At 39.7% G+C, this 17,206-nt stretch overlaps 1 protein-coding gene across 2 annotated transcripts in view; it reads right to left on the minus strand.

Moving 5' to 3' along the window:
- The window catches only part of atxn1a (ataxin 1a), a 123,994-nt gene that overhangs the window by 76,035 nt on the left and 30,753 nt on the right, over window positions 1–17,206 (minus strand). For both annotated transcript variants that reach the window (XM_017693711.2, XM_037535371.1), the window contains exon 2: window positions 14,813–14,980. The gene's annotated coding sequence lies outside the window, so the exon portion shown is untranslated. The remainder of the gene's footprint in view (window positions 1–14,812; window positions 14,981–17,206) is intronic.

The following is a 17,206-nucleotide window of genomic DNA, read 5'->3' on the forward strand; positions in this document are numbered from 1 at the left end:
GGAAGTTAAAGAGAAGGGTGAGTGTGAAGTGTTTGGACAGTAGTGTGTGTATGTGGGGGGGGGAGGTGTAGCTGGAGGATCAGTGGCGTACACACTCTGAGTCACTCTCTGCATGCCGTGATGTGATGTCACCTTATTTCTCTGATCACACTCTGGTTTTGTCTGTAGTACTCACTAACACACACACGCACGCAGCGCTCACTGCCAACACGCTCTAAAAATACCAAAAATCTCTCTCTCTCTCTCTCTCTCTGTGAGTGAGGATGAATCACTCGATGAGAGAGAGAGATACAATACTCATCTCTGTATTCCATCTTACGTCTGCTGCTGCAGGTTTGTGTGTGCGTATGTGACAGTTAAGACAGAGAGACAGAGCGAGACAGAGAGAGAGAGAGAGAGAGTGAGAGAGAGAGAGAGAGAAAGAGACAGAGAGAGAAGATGACAGAGGGCAAGTAAACAGATATAGAAAAAGAGAGACAGAAAAAAGAAAGAGCAAAGAAAAAAGAAAGATAGATGAAACAAGAGATACAGAGAGAACAGAAGAAGAAAGAGACAGTCTTAAAGAGGTAAGAAGACACAGAGCAAGAGAAAAAGGACAAGCAAACAACGAACAGGGGAATGAAAATAGAGAGAAAGCTAGAAAAACAGACAGAAAATGATTGAGCAAGAGAGAAAGAGAAAGCAGAAGATGAGAAAGAATACAGAGAGAGAGAGAGAGAGAGAGAGAGAGAGAGAGAGAGAGAGAGAGAGATTGACTGGGCATGTGTTGGTACATGTGTGGTTTAAAAAGCAATGTGTGTAGAGTTTTGAGGGTGTGTATGCACACACACACACACACACACACACACACACACACACACACACACACACACACACATTGCTCAGGTTCACATTCCAACCAACATTTGTCATTCACGTACATCAACTTTCACTCTACATCACAAAGACAGACAGATAGATGGACAGATAGCATAGCAGAAGAACCAGTAAAAACAAACTGTACTAGAGGGAGACAGGAGGGTGTGTATGAGACAGAGAGAGAGAGAGAGAGAGAGAGAGAGTAAAAGTAAGAGTGACAGAGAGAGAAAGGAACTCCTCCACTGAAGGCATCAAAGCCAGCAGTTTCTGTCAATCAGCAGCTCCATCAGTCAGGGAGGCCTCAAGCATCTGGCAGCGTGTTCTGGAGGCTGTCCACAGTGAGAAAGCCGTTCACACACTCCCACACAGCCCAGCATCACACCGCCTCCCCGCTACACACCATACGGCGTCTCTGTGGCACGTCTCTACCACTCAGACCGAGACCAGACCAGTGAGTTCCTCTGGTAAGGACAGCACTAAGATTTTACTGAGGAACAACTAGTGCCTTCACCTGTTACCACTGATTATAACAGTAATGTAGTAATCTGTAACATTATCTAAATGACTTAAGTGATTAATTTGCACATTACAAATAGTTGACCAATCCATGCTCCACCCAAAAATATGTCATTGTGTAGCAGCTGTTGCCAGGTTGAGCAAGATTTGAAGAATGTCAGTGATTACCAGTTTAAAATGCTATGCAATCGAGCTATGCGAAGTCTGGTTGAAAAGGACAATTAATTTGCCACCACACTAATGTTAACTAATATACAACCAAAAAAACTACACCTGATCTGCCCTAACAGTGTGACCTTTCCCACACATACAAAATACATATCATTTTGAAGTGATAACACACTCTAAAGCTACATATTTTAGAACTGAGTTATGTATTACAATCTCATTAGAATGACTGGGATTTTAGTCAATGTTCAATAAAGCGTTTCCAGCAGTAACTATAAAAGAATGCCTCTGTAGATACATGTTTCTGAGCATTATGAGAAAAAAGTGTACCTCTCAGGGTACAAACACTGTCACTGATCTTCCCCCTCTCAATGGTACGTCCTCTGTACCTTTAGTTTGGAACTACAACTATATCATATTCTGTTGCTGCAATATTTTAAAACCCTTACATGGCCAAGGGCCAAACTCTGGCAGGCCCAAAGGTTTATTAAACACTTCTAGCCCAGCCAGTTTGCACTGAAGTCCCTGTAGTTGCTGAATAATAAGCCTTTTAATGTAATAACCCTGGGATTTAAAGAGGTTAAACTGCATTCTGTGCATTGATATCAGGCTTTTTAATTAATATTTCTACATGAAATTTCAGCCAGACAGTGTACAAGATAAAAATGTATTTAAGCGGGTGAGTCCATCAGACTTCTGACTGTACCAGTAAAAGAATCTAAAATGATTTACCATCATGCAAATTTTCGACATACATTGATGATTTGCATTTTTTGTGATAGCGCAAGTCTTCACAATTCCTGTTCACAAGAGACTTGCTCTGTATTCCCCTCAGCTATTTCCTGCTCGATCTTACATAACCACTCCCTGGCCAATGTCAGAATCCCAGTCAAAACAGCCCAGCTGAACATACAGGAATAATTAGCGCTTACATATTCTAAACATTAGCTTGATGGAGTCCAGGTACTGACATGTCCCACTGCAAACACTTAACTCTCTCATGAACAGCAGGCATCACTTGCCTTCACATGCTTTACACACACTGTCCTTCAGAGGTTTGAAGAGACCTTGTCATCTTTTGAAACTTTTCAACTAATTTGCATTTTTATTTTTCAGTCAAGTAATAGAAAATGCCTGTAAAGATTTTGGTGCCATTAGGTCCATCACAGTCATGAAATGTAAGCTCATGATTAATTGCCTTATAAATAATTGCAATTAAGAATTTACTTGTCTTTTTGTTCATCAAATGCAACTGCTAAAATATATATTGTTGGTGTCGGGACAAAACCTCATAACTCCAATTTTGTTGTTTTTCAGTTTTGGACATGATTTGAAAATTCCTGTTGTTCATTACGTTATGTGTAAATTTCATGATGAATGGGCCAAAACAAAACGCCCAAAATGACTTGGAAACAAGTCTGGTTCCATTAACTTACATTAAAGGTAAAGTAGGTTATTTTCATTCTGACGTAAAGTTGTAATTTTGGAGATTTGGTTTTGTTCAGACAACACCGATATACTGGTTTGCTATCTTGCTTCGTAGCTGTCATTATACAGTAGCTCCCAGCCTACAACAGACACAACTTAACTGATATCTAAGAGGCTGTGTTACTGGGCATCTGAGAGATGCTGGCTAAAGGCCAGCCTGGCCAAAAATGAAATGTACAGACGTAAGACATACGTAAGACAATTTTCCTATTACTTCAAAGGCAGCCGATTAGCCAACACATGTTTGGTGTCTAAAGTTCGCTTCTTAAGTTTCACACTAGAGCTAAAAGGCTAATGTAGCTAACAAGTAACAGAAGCTTATAGCCACCAATATTCATTACACAAACTCCATGCATAAATCATACATTTGCCTCAGATGATTGAAGCATGCAGTTTACAGGATCCTAATAATATGTCCACTTGATAGCTACATAGGGAATAAAAGGAACATTGTGTACATTTCCCTTCAGCTGAACCATCCCTTTAAAGTGGTTTAACATAAACACAGGACGTCATATAGTCAGATAAGATCATCACGTGTTACGTGTATGAACATCAACTGTAGAGGTGGAGAATGACCATATAAAGAACAGGCCCTCTGAGCTCATTTGAACACACACCCAACGTGACACGTCGGGCCTGCGGCTCAGAGAGAGCAGGGCAAAAATAGAAGCACTATATCAAACGGCTTTTTCTTTTTTTTTTTCTTTTTAAACAAATGAACGTAAGGCCTTCTTTCAAAGACCTTGAAATAAAAAGAACAATTACAGAAAGCTCTGCGCACAATTATAGGAATCGCAACAGAACTGAATTCCCCGGGCTGCTGCACTGTAAATGACCACATTTGCACAATTTGAGGTTTCAGAGAACTGTTGCTCATATTCTATTAACATTTGTCACCATAGTCAAAATTACCGAACGCTTATTCATTCTCAGTATGTCTCTGTACTGGTCCAGGCAGTTATTTCACAAACCTTGGCCATACAATTTAAACTTGAAGTAAACCCTATCCAATAATCACCCTCCCATGAGCCCCACACACCCTGAGAGTCAAGTCAAGGTTTATTATATAGTGCTTTTTACAACAAGTGTTGTCGCAAAGCAGCTTTAAAGAAAAATCCACGTCCAAGCACCCATGAGCAAGCCAGGGGCGACAGTAGCAAGGAAAAACTCCCTAACAGCAAGAAGGAGAAATCTTGAGGGGAAACAAGACTCAAAAGGGGAACTTTCCTCCTCTGGTCAACACCAGATAGCAAACACTAACACGAGCGATATGAACAGAGAACACAGATTTTAGTGTCCTCCCTGCTACCAACACACCTGACTCATCAACTCATCAGCTCATCTAGCAGCATCTTCACAGTTGAAGTGGGTGTTCTACAGCAAACTGATTTTTTTTTAAACTGTTTACCTGGCTGTCTAATATTTTTCATTTCACAGAACCTTTAATTATAAATTCAAAGACTGAAGCATGTTGTTATCCTATAGAGTCACAGTTACAGGTTCAATGAACACAAACGCAGCCAGATTATTTATTCATTATATGAAGGTGAAATGGCACCCATTGCAGCAAATCAGGAAGACCTAAAGAGTAGTATAAGAGCACAAATCCCACATTTATCTTGCATTTTATTTTGTTTCTTGATGTACATGTATGACATTGGCATATAAACAAAAAAGTTTATATGCCAAAACAGTCATAATTCATTCTTACATGATTTTTTTGCAACTTCTCTTTATCCCTTACAATTAGACAGAATGCTTTAGTTAGCATTCCTTTAAGGTTGACATATGTGAATATAGGTAGGACCTGTTCTGATTGGCTGTGCTGTACTGTACCTTTTCTAAAAAACAGTGCAGGCTGAAAAACTTTATAACTTCACCCTGGATGGGCGAGGTTTTCCAGCTGTAGGCTACGTAGGTGGAGATATGCAAATCTGTTGGCTTTTCATGACATCGCAAAAAACAATAAATTCATAATCGCCTGCATTTACAGCTCAGTTTCCATATGTGGACTGTATGGACTGGGGAGGGAGGAAAAGGTGCATTCTGAAAATGTAAATACTATTCTTTCAAAATCAAACTCGTTTAGGTCATAAAATGCCTAAAAGACAAAATAGTTTTGAGACAAAATTATTTTTCCAAGATAATGGCCTTTTAGAGACCACAGTGAAAAGACTGCCCTTCAGCTCAAAATAAAGCAAACAAAGGTTATAAAAACAGGAAAGACAATTAATTTTATCAATGAGGGTAAAGATGTAGAATTGGTGGTCAGCTTTTGCCTTCTTGGGTCAATTATTAACAATAAAGGACTCCCTCAGACATGCATATGGACCAAATATTCACAACCATCTCCTGGCTGCTGCTTTGTGAATACAAATGTAGAATGTTCACTCTGCTTTGAGCTCTGAACAGCACTCTGACAGCATGTGTGAACCACACACATATTGTAGTTCTTGGTTCCCTCAGCATTACTTATTTATAATTTTTGCATTACTTTTTAAACTATTACCAGCACTACCATCCTATCTCCAACATGCTCAGCATTCAGTCACCAGCCCACTAACCAGCACCTGTTCTCCTCACCTGCTCCACAGATCACCATATCTATTCTGAGCACTGAGAGGACTTTGAGTGGACTCCAGTTTGTGCTTACCTCTCATATTCCTCTCCACTGATCTGACATTTGCTTGTTTTGACTCTCCAGCTTTCCACACGCCTGATCCTTACAAACAACCACATTAATTTAGCCATCTACCTGAGGCAGTCGAATGTAAGATAAATCCATTAGCTGCTTGACAATACCATCATAGGGCATGTGCCAATCATTTCCCAGCATCTCATCAGTGTTTCAGTGTGGTGGCTGCAGATGCAGAGCTGTGTGATTATGGTATAATGCATCTGGTTTTGTATTCATTTCTCAGGAAGAAAAAATCTAAGAAATAAAAAAAAAATCATACAAGCAAATTTTCCTGAGGGCACATTGTGAAGTTTTTCCTTCTCAGACATCCCCACCATTCCGCTATAGCTGCAGAGCATGGATGGGCTCCTCCTGATAAAGCAGGAGATATTAAAGATCATCAGTCAGTGCCCAGTGGCACATCGCTAATGGAAACACCGCCTGTAATGTCCAACTACTCCAGTAGTCTATCTCTCCTGACCTTCTGCTTCTTTCCACAGTTATTAGAGTGGAATAGGGCAGTACAGTATATCACTCCTTTAATCTCTATAGCAATATTCGTCTTTGCAATACTGATGTTGCATAACTGTGCAATATGCGAATGCACCTCTAACCAATCAGTGAATGATTTACTTTGTTTTAGTAATGACCTGACCAATCAAGGGTGTTCTTTGGGTAAATTTTGATCAAGATTAAGGCCGATATACTTGAAAACATAGGAGTCTGCAACCAATGTCAGTATGCAGCCATGGTGAGAGTGCCATTGATAAAAATGGATTATTATCAGAGGAGAGTTTATGAGTGTAGATTGTACTGAAGGTGGACAGAAGGCAGGAGAATGCTCTGCACTCTCTGTTGTAAAATAATAGGTGGACCTTGACTTCAACAATGAGACATTCAGCATCCATATCTTCCAAAAAAATCAACATCTGCTTTATTCTTCCTCTGCAGTTGATGGCAAATGTTGGATGTAACTCTTAATGTAACTGTCCACTGGGGTACACTGCTAATGCTGCTTTTAAACATAAGATAATCCTTTATTAGACCCACCACAGGGAAAATTTACAGTGCTACGAGAGCAAAGGGATAGAAAGGCACTCAAAAAGTAACAAGAAGAGAATTAACAAACAGGGTATTAACCTTGTCAAATGCTTAACAAGGTTATAGTTTGTTACTTATTACTGTATATACCATATATATATATATATATATATATATATATATATATATAAATAAAAAATACACTGCAGATAAACTAAAGATAAAAACAAACCTCTATCCTTCATTAAAAAATAACAGTATAAACATTATAAATAGAAAGCAACAGAATCTTTACATTATAAGGTTATTTACAAAAATGCCAAAATATTAGTATATAGCATATATGGTAATTGTAATATGCAGCAGTGTAACTGCAGAAGTGTTATTTTTGTTCTATATTTGTCTATTGTCTATGTTTGTCCATATCGTACAGCCCCAAGCAAAATCTTAATATGAATTGGACTATAGGGTCGAGTGATAAGGGCAAAACTGCAATTTTGTGACTGAGATTTAAACTGTTATTATTTTCGAGAAAATTGCAATTACGTTTTGTTTTGCCAAGAAGACCAGAACATCCACTTTTTCTGGCTTGAGGCTTGAACACTGAACATACTGTGCCAGACTGCCAGTTAGTGTTGTCATGTAAACAGCACTTGGGTTGCTTCTTATTGGTCTATATCTAGAGGTGATTTACAAGCTCCCCACAATTTCCCCACTTCATCTTTGCTGATAATGCAGCCATCACTTCTTTAAATTGCAGTTTCGATGTAAGAAAAGTTAATCTTTCAGTCCTATAGTGCTACAACTACTGCCTTTACCCCCCTGTCAAAACACATTTTCATTGCTAGAGTGATTATTAATCACTAAATTTAAAAAAGTAATTAGCTCTATTCACACTGCAAGGTGAATTGTCCCCCAGTACTGTTCATCCTAAGACTGGACTGTGTTTCAGTTTGTAAGTGTAAGTTCTAGAGACTGGGAATAGTTTGGTGCAGCAGTACAAAGTGGCTCTTTCACAGACAGTCTGGAAACACGCCAATTGATCGAGATCTCCTTGAGTGTGCAGATATCCACAGGACGTGCTCCGTAAATATCTTCTGCCCTGCTTTCTGCCTTTACTGAACATAAAAGATAAACACAAAGAAGAAACAGTTCCATTTCTTATTGATTCCCAACAGCTGTCAGAAGGTATTTTACTGCTGTGTAGCTACAATGAGATTGCTTTCCAATGATAAAAATGCTCTTGACGAAGTGCATTTGAAAAGATGGCGTATGAAAGGAAATCCATCTGCTCTAAGCAGGACGGAGACACATAAGTGTGCTCATATTACATTGTGCATACAAAACCAGCACTGTTCTTCAACATGGCTTTTAATGGACACAGGGACACTCGCTCCTGCAATAAAGACGTGAACAGCTCCTTTGTGAGGAGAGAACCTTACAGCTCAGCACTCCACAAGGCTTTGGTAATTACAGACTGTATGCATAAATTCATAAGCTCTGGCACAGGTAATTAACTCATTGTTTAGTAATTAGAGGCAGAGGGAGGGAAGGAGGGACAGAGAGTGAGAATGAGAGGGCGAAGTACGTAAGGACGAAGGTGGAAAACAGAATGAGCACTCATGGAAAGATGCTGCCTTCACATGCTTGTCCGATTTCCCACTTGCGTTTAATTGCTTTGTAGTTGTCAACATGAAGGATTTCAGGAAGTGAGTGTTTGGAAAAATCTTACTACAAACTGACTTTGACCACATTTCTTTGTGGTCCACAAGCATTCTTTTTGACCACAAGCGTTCAGTTCTTCCCCCATTATTATTATGTAAGTTAATGTAATGAGATCTTTTCTAAGTAATCGTTGACAGCTTGTACAACCTCCATAAAAAGGCACTGCCAATAGGAAGGGTAGATCTAGAGCAGCTGCACATGAGCCTATGGTCACCATGCCCAATGCCAAGTGTCAGCTATAGAAGTATAAAGCCTTCTAACAGCGAGTTGTGGAGCAGTGGATCAGCATTCTCTGGAGTGATGGAGCTCCACCCAATACTTCTAAGATGAGTTAAAGTAATTCCTAACTAATCCTTCAGCATCAGTTCCTGCCATCAGCTTTTGTGGATGAGTACAATAAATCCTCACAGCAATGTTCCAACATCTAGTGTAAAGCCTTCCCAGAAGATTAGAGGCTAATACTGCAGCAAAGGGGGCAAACTCCCTATTAATACCCTTTGATTTCAGAAGAAACAGGTGTCTACAAACTTTTAGACAGTGTTTGTCTGTGGCCTTATTGGTCACTCCTAATGGTAAGCTGCATTTAGACAAATAAAGAATTACACTGGAAAACTGTGAAATCCTCTTAAATCCTGTCAATATATGTACTACTTCTCATTTCTGTATTGGTGTAAGAATGTTATAAGATTATTCAGATTATTACTAGACTTTTATACTTATTTTAAGTCTAGTGAAACTGTCATATTGTATTGGCAAATAATTGTTTTTATTTCTAAAAAACAAGAAAAATTGCCTAATTTCTTTCTTGAAAGAAAGCAAAATTACTAAAAGTAATTTATTAAAAAAGCAAAAAATCTAGAAATCAAGTCAAGTAATTTTATAATATTCTCACAAGAATTACAAAGTGAGAAATATTAGACTTATTGGTTAGATTTAAGATGCTTTCACTTGCCAAGATGTCATTTTTGCAGTTTACCTATAATCAACCACTGATACTGTCAGTGGAATGCACCAAGGGTAAGGGTTAATAACAAGTTGGAAACTTGGAAATGAAACTGTTATTTAAGTTCTCTTGTAATAACACAGTGAAAGGAAGTTGTACAGCGTTTGTGCCACACTTATGATAATGTCAATAGCACATGAAATAGAAAGTCAAGATGCAAGCTGCACTTCAAGGTTTGCAATGAGACTGCGTGAGTGTAAGTGTGAGGAAAAGGTGGTGGATAGATCTACTCCAGGGCAGCTGCTGCATCTGCAACCTGTCAGCTCAACCACAGAGACTATTGTAAGCCTGTGTGAACCACGACCAGGTCAGGCAGGGCCTCACAGACAAGTTGCATGGACAGTGGAGCAGCTCCTCTCTGAGGCCCTCCTGTCAATCAGTCAATCTCAGGTCGTGACTTCCAGATTCAGGCTGACATTCTGCGCCCACCGTGTCTGTGTGTTTGCTCGTATAATGAAAAAGAAAAAGGAAAAACAGAAAGAATGCGCAGCAAGAGTTTCTCGCTGTGAAACCGTGTGCGTGATGGGAGCTATTCTGAACAGAGCATTCCACAGAGCGAGCAGGTTTTCCTGGCAGTGATCACTGCTGGAGACAAATAAAAGGGGCTGAACGATAAGACACAGAGAATAGGAGAGAGAGAGACAGAGACAAAGAGAGAGAGAGAGAGAGAGAGAGAGAGAGAGAGAGAGAGAGAGAGACATACAGAGAGGGAGAGAGACAGAGAGAGAGACAGAGACAGAGAGAGACATACAGAGAGAGAGAGAGAGAGAGACAGACAGAGAGAGAGAGGGGATAGGATGAGAGATAAAGCAGAGAAGAGGAAAATGAGAGATAAATAGAGAATGAGAATGGCACAGAGAGAAAGAGAAAGAAAGGGGAGAGAAAAACAGAAAAATAAAAAGAAGAAGGAGAAAAAGAAGAGTTAGGGACAGAACTAAAAGAGAGAAAGAAGAGAGGGGACAGGGAGGGACAAATAGATAAAGAAAAAGAAAAGAGGATGAGAGAGAGACTGAGAATAAAAGAGTGGAAGAAAGAAAAAGAAAGAAAGAAAAAGACAAGAAGGTGAAAGACAATGCAAAGGATAAAGAAAGCAAAAGAACAGAGAGGACAGAGAGGAGAAAAGGAGGAGGAAGGAGAGAAAAAAGAACAGAAAATACAGAAAGAGTGGAAAGAGAAAAGAGAATGCAAAAAGAGAGAGAGTAACAGAGTGAGAAAGGGAGAGAGAAAGAAAAAAGACAACAAGAATGAAAAGGAAGAAAAGAGAGAGGGGAAAGTAGAGAAAGAGAAATAAATGCAGAAAAGAAATAGAAACAAGAACAAAGAAATGAATAAGTTAATGGAGGACGTAAGAGAAAGAGAAAGAGAAAGAGAAAGAGAAAGAGAAAGAGAAAGAGAAAAGATAGGAATGGGAAAGAATGAAAGAGAGGAGAGCCCAAACATGAATAAGAATGGGGGAAAGGAAAAGACAGAGAAAAGACAGAGGAGAAAGGTGAAAAGCAGCAAGAAAGACATAAGAAGGAGAAAAAGAACACAAAGAGGAATGAGAGAAAAAGAGAAAGGAGACAGAGAGAGAAAGAGAGAGAGAAAGAGAAAGAGAAAGGAAGAAGTATGGATAAAGAGAATGAGGGAGAGAGAGAGAGAGAGAGAGAGACAGAGAGATTAAATAAGAAGGGAAAGAGAGAGGGAGTGTGAAGGCACAGATCTCTTCCAGAAGTCAAAGCAGAGCTTTCTCTGGCAGATTTATCTACGCACTGCTGGCCACGACTACAGCTGCATCCACAACCACTATCAGAACCCGTCCCCCCGGACCCCCAGACTACCCACACACCACAACGCACACACCCAGAACAGTTTCTGTCTACCCGTTTATCAGATTCAGATGCTGTCCACATTCAGCATGTCCACCTACACACAGCCGACCTCACGCTGAACACTGTTCTTCCCTCCAAACTCTGAACACCAGCTCCATACAAGACGAGCAGGGACTCAGCAGGGGGCCTCAAAGATTAGCTCCTTTGTCCCAATGCTCTGGGAGAGCATAAAAAGGTGAGTTCTGATGGAGTGCTGGATTTACACACACATCCTCAGAGGAAGGGTAATGCATCACCCACCCACTGATAGCCACAGACAGAGAACATAGACAAAGAGAGAGTAGTGAAATAAACACAGGCAGAAGATGAATTGTAAAAAAACACCATGGGGACAGTGGGCTTAAACAGCCTGGGATAAGACTGACTGGAGGAGCTGGCTATGGACTGTTATGGAAAGTATACTTCCTTTTTACTTTTAGGCATAGAGAAAAAAGTCCCTTTTCCTACTTAGTGTAAGCTCTTCATAATTCCACAGTCATTAAACCTTTTCCAAAAAAATCACATTACTACATAAGCATCTTCTTTCCTCAAACTGTAACCTACTGGTCTGACATGAGGCATTTCCAATATATCCAAGGCAAAATATGGATTGAATTTAGGCCTCTATAACAAACATTAGGGATGCACTAATACAGGAATTGTGACCCGATGCCAATATCCAATGTTATTTCTCAGTAGAAATTTCTGAGGAGATTAAACACATTTATATTAAAAAGAGGGAAAGTTAAAGGAAATTAAATGCAAAGCAGCAAGACCTGGTAGACCACCAAAAACCGCCAGATACACAGCACTGAATGCTTTCATCTTTTAGAGAGAGGAGAAAGTCAAGCACCACTCGTGATTCAGATCTGAAAAAATCCACAGGAGTTTCTGTCCATCTTTCCACTGTGAGAAGACAGGGGGCAAAGCTATCATCTGTAAGGAAGCTATGTAGCTGTCAAGAAGCCCTCACTGAGTAAAGAAAGCAGATGAAAAAGAAGAACATTTGCAAATCAATCAAAGAAGTTGCTCGTTTTCTTAGAACAATGGATTGACCACCTCAGAGTCCAGACCTCAACATCATAGTTTGTGTAGGATTACTTGGATCACGAGAAGCAGAAAATACAACCAACTTCTAAGACTAAGAAAAAGAGAAAGAGAACAAAGAGAGTAGAAAGAAAGAGAAAGATAGAAAAGATATAAGGAAAAAGAGAATGAAAGAGTGAGAAGGAGAAAGAAAGAGACAGAGAGACAGAGAGAGAGAGGGATGGAGAAAGAGAGAAGAGTGAGAAATAGAGAGAGAATATGAAGAAATAACCAAATTCAAAGATGAACTTTGAACATATAATAATAAAAAAAATCACCTGTAATCACCATTTTGACAGGAAATTAAATGAATTGATAGTGGTCTAAGGAAGAAAGAAAGATGTCGATACATAAACATTTATAAAATGTAGAAATTAGGACCAGATTGACTTTGATTAGCATTTCAGTAGAAATATAAAATTTCTATAGGGTTAGAAATACAGTAAAACTAATATCATGTGGACAGTGCAAAAGGCCATGTTATTATGCTATAGTTATATTTTAACTATAATAACTTTTGGCTTAGAAGATATGTTATCAGGATATATCACATTACTGTAAAGGGGATGGAAAAGGAGAATGGAAGTTTTCCAATAAGGATGATTTTTTTTCACTGGGAAGCTGGTATCTCCCCTTAAATCAAGCCCCGGATGGGGGGCTTAGAGGCTGATGGAGACGATGAAAGGAAAACGTGAAAATGAAACAGCAAGATGACAGATAAGAACAGGGAACTGAGAGTGTAAAACTGAGTGCATAAAAACAGAATCACAGAGAAGCAGAGGTGAGAACAAATACAAAGAGAGCAGGTGGACTGAGGCCAGGAGAGGAGGCAGCTTCAGACCAGTGAGTCAGCAGCACACAGAGAGAAAGCAAGTGGGTGAGAGGAAGGAGAGAGAATGGTAGGGAGCAGGAGGAGGGGAAAAATAGCCACAATGTACATTTCCACACAGCTGTGAGAAGAGGCTGACCTCTAGCCACCCACCTTTACACAAAACTACTACAGAGAGAGGAGTGGAAACTCCAACAGTCACCCAGCCAGCTGCTTTGGCCATCAGCACAGTACATCACAGCCTTTAACATATGACTGAAAATTTACAGACGAAACCACTGAGGCCTTCATCTACTGAACAGTAATGAACACGGTAGAAGAAACCTGAGCTGGACTGGATTAGGCCTGCAAATACCAATTATAAATATGGTCAATGAACCTAACAATTATTAATCTATTAAGCAAATAATACAAGTTGATCAACAAATCCTCAGTTACTCTCTTTTCGCCCCCACTAACATAACTATATGTTACTATGCCCTATATACCCTGTCATGATTTACTATTTAGCCACTTTTAAAGCCTATAAGAGCAAAGAATGGCTGGTCAAGCTCAAAATCTTACAGTTACCTAACAACCAGAATTTTACAATCACAATTTCCAAATGTGTGGAACTCTTAAAAGGGAAATCCTCCAACTTTTCAAAAATGTTACATAACTAACAGTAGTGGTTGATATGTACACGTCATTGAGATGTGATGCGATTCACTGCAGGGAAACTTAATAACTCATTAATTTACAATGATAATGAGAGAAATCAGAGTTTTGATATCTACAGCACAAATATAACCATTTTATTTACTATTCGAAATGGCTAATGAATCTACATGTGTCTTCTAGGGTTGCTTTTAAAGCATCTAACAATTCAAGGGTAAACGCATTAAACACCACAGGTTCCTGTCACCACCACTGTAAGCAATTGTGATTTTGTAATTTTCTCTTAAAAGGAGCATTATGTTACTCTGAATGACTTTGTTTACATCTTAGTCATTTAATCATGTAGAAATTTTTAAGAATCAGTGGAATTCCCTATTACAGAGTTCTTGATAACCCACTAAATTGGACACACCTGCTAGCACAAACTGTCAGTAGATCATCAGTGTTCAGCGCCTCTTTTGCTAAATCTGCCACCTGCAACCAGTTGGCATAAGAGCATGTATCGCAAGAGCTTTGTTAAACATCACGGGCAACTCTGTCATTTAAGCGTTCAGTTCTACAATTTACAACTGTACTTGAACTTGGGTTCTGCATTGACTGTGTTGGTGTGGATACAGTATCATTTGCACTTTTGAAACGAAATGGTCTGGAATAATTGAGGGAAAAGGCATGATCAGTACAGTGGAACAATTTATGCTGCTCAAAGCAACCCCAAAAAGCTGTAGAAGGCTCACTAAAATAACAAACCAACATTGTTGGCTCCAGCAGTAAAAATAATAACTGTAACAGTTTTATGAGAGGAGCTTGTGATACTCTCCAGAGGACAAACAGACAGAGCAGTCCAACGACCAAAACCAACCACCATAACAGCACTGATGCAAAGCGAACAAAGGAAAGCTCTGCTGTCGTACCTGAAATCAGAGTAGGCAAGTGACTGGGTGGGATGCTCCTGCTTAGTTGAAGAGCCGGGTCCAGTTGTTAGCACAGTGACTGGTCTGAATTCTGAGGGGACCGTGTGTGATTCCCACTCTGTCTGTCCACTTCTGCATCTGCCTGGCTCCAACTGCTCTCACCATTCCCTACCAAACAAACAGACAGCAACACAGTAAGACTATGAAAGTTATAACATGTATACATGCATTGTGCCATTTGGATATAGGGTTGGCATAATACCAGAATTCACACAGTACCAAATGTGTTCACACATTACTGAAGTCAGGAATAATACCAAAGTCTAAACAGCCAGTGTTTAAAGGAATGAACACAGAATACTAAAACGGTTATAGAATAACATCTGTGATGCTCAAACTTTGTCTCATTTTATCAGATTTATCAGCCTTATAGTGTCTAAATAAAGCCTTATAAGTATCTAAATAATTTAATCATGACCTCATTTAACAAGTTCTGAAAGCAGCTGGATGAGTACACAATACAGCCTAACATGTGATTAAAACTACAAAATGGATTATACCATAGCAGGATTGTTTCTTGTTGCTTAAGGTCATGTCAGTGCAGCATTATATCACTCAGCCTTACCATCATCAATGTTCTCTCACAACACTCAACACCCAACATGCCATAAAAATATGAATATGTCATATGTCATGAAAAAATATGTCATATAACCAAGGGCGGCACAGTGGCGTGGTGGTTAGCGCTGTCGAGGAGGAGCTAGGAGGGCCTGGCTTCAATTCCCCGGCCGGGTGACCAGGGTCAAACTGTGTGGAGTTTGCATGTTCTCCCTGTGTCTGCATGGGTTTCCTCTGGGTTTTCCGGTTTTCTCCCACAGTCCAAAGACATGCAGTCAGGCCAATTGGACATGCTACATTGCCCCTATGAGTGATTGTGTATGTCTGTCTGATGGACTGGTGACTTGTCCGCCGGGATAGGCTCCAGCTCTTCCGAGCAGCAACATTAGCTATATGGTTCCTTTCTGGGGGTTTTCTAGCCATTAAACTGGAAATTCTTACTGTAGGGACCACCTCACAACTGCAGGATCAGAGTAGACATGTTTTTTTTCATTTAGCATTGGTTACATTTTTCATTTTGCCCAAAATGTCCTTTCAACTGCACGTTTTAGACATGCTAACAGATTTGTCTAAGCTCAGCCATGTTAAATTAGCATGTGTGATTTGTTTTATCTATAGACAGAATAATGTTAGCCTATTTTAAAAAAGCATGATTATTAAATGTTTACCACACAGTGGTTTTGACACAGGGCTGAACCTCTGATACAAAATGCCACACTGTTTAGAGAGAAGTCGTAGCTAGGAACAGACACTGATGTTGCATTTTTTAGGGGCACTGGAATCACAAGCCATCTAAACTGGTATATATATTGTGATCATGTTTGATGTCAGGAGGTTCTCACAGAGTTTACCAGTAACACGCTGTGGATGAGGGTAGTGTATGTACAATGTGCTGGGACTGCATCATCTCTCCATCCATATACTATCTTCCGTTTGCATTCCTGCACTGAGCATTAAGAGGAAGAGCTTGTAAAGCAGAAGCTCGGTGCGGGCTGCCTCAGTCTCTGACGCTCCCAAGGGAGGGCGCATTCACAAAACAAACACTGCCCACTATTTATAGACGGCCGTCGGCATGGTAACCACTCTTTGTTTGTTTGAGTCAGAAACTATTTCTGCTCTTTGGCGAAACATGAGCGGTTTCGCTTCTTTCAAGATCTGAGCTTCCGTCAAGGCCAGCATCATGATTAAAGCCATGTATTGATCATGTCTCTAAAGACGCTCTTAATAGTACATACAGTACTACTCGCTGTGTTGTTGCATGTTCATCTTTGAATGAGATCCTCAAATGCTTTCCTAATAAAAAACAGTGAATGGTCTTTCAAAGCCATCCCCTCATGGAGATGGCATAATTTGTGCTGCCTCGCTTGTCAGGAGAGATGGCAGAACAGGGGCTTTCTGGTGATACAGCACACTACTAATTACTCTTCATGAGCAGTGTCCGAACAAGAAAAACACTGAAGTGTGCACTGCTGGGGCCTCCCAGGATGGAACTGGGCAGCCTTGCATTACACACTACTGTATGCTACAAACTGGTATTAGTTCTATGATTTCTTGTGCAATGTTTAGTAAGATTTGAACAACAATGTAAACATAAAAATGAAACTGTGATCCATATACAGTAATGAAGTTCAACATGTAAGCATTACAGAACCTTACTTTATCTAATTAACAGATAACTATCTAATTAATAAGTAAGTCTTAATGTTACTTAATTCATAATGATAACAACTAATTCAACTGTTGAGGTGTAAACAATGCCATTAATCGTGTTTTGAA

This window comes from Pygocentrus nattereri, chromosome 27 (assembly GCF_015220715.1).
Source record: "Pygocentrus nattereri isolate fPygNat1 chromosome 27, fPygNat1.pri, whole genome shotgun sequence".
NCBI classification, from domain to species: Eukaryota; Metazoa; Chordata; class Actinopteri; order Characiformes; family Serrasalmidae; genus Pygocentrus; species Pygocentrus nattereri.